The 3,835-nt window shown below is 41.4% G+C and overlaps 1 long non-coding RNA gene across 1 annotated transcript; it reads right to left on the bottom strand.

Moving 5' to 3' along the window:
• Positions 1-2,043: 2,043 nt before the first annotated feature.
• On the bottom strand, positions 2,044-3,505 carry LOC141095917 (uncharacterized). The gene is made up of 2 exons (XR_012233499.1): positions 3,367-3,505; positions 2,044-2,244 (listed from the first exon to the last, which is right to left on the bottom strand). It is a non-coding gene; the product is annotated as an uncharacterized lncRNA (long non-coding RNA).
• Between the last annotated feature and the right edge of the window lie 330 nt (positions 3,506-3,835).

The following is a 3,835-nucleotide window of genomic DNA, read 5'->3' on the forward strand; positions in this document are numbered from 1 at the left end:
TCTGTACGCGCGGTGATTCCGGATGTGCTCATTGAACACATCCAGAATCGCTGCAGCGTATCCATAGAGTAGGCTGTTTACCTTGCGGAGACTGAGCCTCTCCGCAAGGTAAACAGACATGCTGCGGTCTAAAAAGACACGCCGCATGTCCGGTTTAGCGGGTGTGTCACCCGTGTATTCGAACGCATAGTGGAGATGGGATTTCATAAAATCCCCTCCACTATGCTGGAACATCTGGCCACTGCGGATTAAACACTGCAGCAGGATGCAGCATTCAATCCGCAGCAAATACTGAATGTTTCTGCTACGTTGGAACATACCCTTATTCTTCCTGCAACTAAATTACCATTCCTTTTGTCAATGAGGCATGTCCAAACACACTCTCATACCATTTTGCATTAATTCCTGAAAAGAACCCGAAGAGTTAATAAACAACCTGACAGCAGATTTGGATATGTTGAGGGGTGCTATTTTTAAAATGGTCTCACTTTGAGGGTTTTCCAATATATATGTCCCCTAAAGTCACTTCAGATCTGAATAGGTCCCTAAAAAAATAAGTTTTGTAAATTTCCTTGAAAAAATGAAAAATTACTGCCACAATTATAAGTTTCTAACATCCTAACAAAATAAAAGAACAATTTACAAATGGTGCTGAGGTGAAGCAGACATAAATTAAATCTTTTTATTAATTATTTTATGTGGTATGACTATCTGGATTAAAGGGATAATTATTGTATTTTAAAGCTTGAAAATTGCTAATTTTTAGAAATTTTTTCACCAATTTCTGATATTTTTATAAATAAAAGAAAAACCTATTGACCTAAATTTACCACTAACATAAAGAGCAATGTGTCATGAAAAAGCAAACTCAGAATCACTGGGATATTTTGAAACATTCCATTCCGTATTTCTGAAACTGCAAAGCGGCTACATCAATATGATGCGGCATTAGATCAGCAATTCCAGGCCATTAAATCTGTGTATGATATTTACATATTAAATATCCAAAATAAGTCTTTACATTTTCATGGTAGAGTCAAGCATGACGCCACTATAAACAGCTCTGTCATGCATCAGGGGGTTTAAAATGTTTTCTATTAACTCCTGTCATTTAATTGTCAAAGATGGTGCCTGTCAAACAATAAATGTGACAGCTCGTGGGATATGAAGACGGCAACTACTTCCCCAATCCGCAACAAATGAGAATCTCAGGTTATGGTTTCATTTTACGGCTTTGTTCCACTCTCAAGCACATGGTGACACACGTAAGTCTTTGTATTATCTGGTAAATATGGAGTTTAATATTATCTCTGCATTCCAAGGAATTTCCTAATTGCCAGATAACCAAAATGTCCTCTTCTATCAGGAACAGGCAAAGTCAGGTCACGTAGTCTTATCTCCGTCATATTCGTTTAGACTTCACTACGGATTTGTCCATTTTCTGTTTCATTCTTCTGACAAAAATGCTTCAAGGCCATTTTTTCATCCTTTTAGCAATTGCGTAAGCAGTTACGTTTGATTAACTGCTGATGTATTACATATATGACGAATATCAGGAAATTAACTAGCTAAAGGAAATGATATACTATAGATGGAACACTAAAGGGGGTTTTACACTAAGCGATATCGCTAGCAATATCGCTAAAACGTCACTGGTTTTGTGACGTTATAGCGATATTGCTAGCGATATCGCTATGTGTGATACTTACCTCCGACCGGCTCCCCCGCTGTCCATCGCTGATCGCGCGAGAATGTCCGGCTCCATTTCTTGTCGGGCGCTTCCTGCTGGGGCTTCCTGCTGTGACGTCCAGCGACGCGTGGATGCGGGCGGGAGGACGCAGGATCGCTGTGTGTGAATGGTAAGTATCGTGCGCTGCGTCGCTGCTGCATCGCTGTGAGATCTTTCTGTGTGACAGCTCACTAGCGATCATTTAGCGATGCACCAGCGATCCTGACCGGGTCGGATCGCTGGTTGGATCGTTGGTGCATCGCTAAATGTAAAAGGGCCTTAACTTGTAAGTTATCTTAAAAATTGCAAAAATCAACATTTCCATATTTTATTACTGCCAAATTAAAATAAATTGCCAAAGGTCCAATGGGAGCATTTAGGCACATGTGTTAGGAGTCTTTTAAAAAACGGCTGGGGTAATTGGAAAACCACAGAGTCTTGTACTAACATGAACTTTTTGCTTTGTTTTTGGTAGCACCCCTCTGGCTTTGTGCAGCACCATAACCACCATTATCCTAGGAGAAACACAACAAGAAAACACAAAATGACAAATTTGCAAAAAATACTCTGCAGTAAAAAACATGACAGTAATCAGCAAGTGCTGGATAACAAATACAGGGTATTTAGTTGATGCATTTTTTGCAAAAAATGTATAGAAAGCCGCTTCACCACGTCACGGTTACTAGGAGAATAGACCCCATTAAGCTTGCTTTTGATTCCTCCAACCCTCATCAAATGCCATTACAAAGTTCCCATAACTGTACACTGGTCACTAGATCCTATGTCTCAGGCTATATATATATATATATATATGCATAAAATGAAAGAAAAAACGTGGATGGCACCGCTATTACCGTATATCCTCAGCTGGTGTGCGGCATTCGGAGTGCCGATAACTGGCAGCTTCGGGTGCTAGACCTGAGAATTCACAATGCTCTGTATATCCAAGTAGAAATGAGGTCGCACTCAACGAGCTGGTGAAGATATTACTTGATTTACTGGCACATGTTACACATGTCGGGCCGGGGGAGTGACATCAGGAGTGCAGAGGGAGCTGACAACGATCGTTTCGCGCTATCCAAGCGCTTCACGGGTCCGTCGAAGGGCATGGATAGCGCGAAACGATCGTTGTCAGCTCCCTCTGCACTCCTGATGTCACTCCCCTGGCCCGACATGTGTAACATGTGCCAGTAAATCAAGTAATATCTTCACCAGCTCATTGAGTGCGACCTCATTTCTACTTGGATATATATATATACAGTATATATATAGTTTATATATAGCATATACTAAAGCTTAAAGACTTATAGCCTGCATCCCATATGTATACAACAACCAAAAATCCTGCTCACACTCTGGATGGCTGTGTATATTGAGTAATATCTGCAATTTTCAACCATTTTATTACCTTCAAACCAGAGTTACTATTTCATTTCATGACTGGTTTCCAATTTGCAAAAGTGACCTACATAGGAAAAGCGGTTGGACCTTGGATCTACTGAAACTTGCTCAGCGCTCCTGGTCTCTTTACATTTTGGGAGTCGTTTGTTAAAATCACAACTTAATAAAAATGTGACTTCTATAAAGCTAACAACAATTTATAGTCATTATCAACCCCTTTACGACCTTGGACTTACCCATATGTCCAGGTCAGTAGGTAGTTACTGACCTTGGACCAATGAATACATCATATCTTTAATGCGGTACTGAGACCATAGTTGCGGTGATTGCATTAAGATGAATGCTGATTCTCACAGCAGGGCACCTGGAGTCTTCGTCCCGGGAAGGGTGGGGGGGTGACGCCACCTCGCAACTACAATCGCTGTGATTGGCTGTTCAATTCTGAAAAGCCAATCGCAGCGTTTTCAGTGTTTCAGGCAATGAAATTGCCTGAAACACTGATGTCCAGCCTATGATCGGTGCTGCAAGAACACGGATCATAGGCTGGAGCCTAGAAACCATGGTGTCACCAAGTCCAGCTCTGATTTGTGCGATTGGACAGAGACGTTGATTCCACCAGAGTGCACAGACGCGATCTGACCCCATAGTGACCACCCTGTACGTCCTCATTCTAGCTATGGACATGTACAGGGAGGTTACTGTGTC

The sequence above is a fragment of the Dendrobates tinctorius genome, unplaced genomic scaffold, assembly GCF_039654945.1.
Source record: "Dendrobates tinctorius isolate UK_male_01 unplaced genomic scaffold, ASM3965494v1 ptg000070l, whole genome shotgun sequence".
Classification (NCBI taxonomy): Eukaryota; Metazoa; Chordata; class Amphibia; order Anura; family Dendrobatidae; genus Dendrobates; species Dendrobates tinctorius.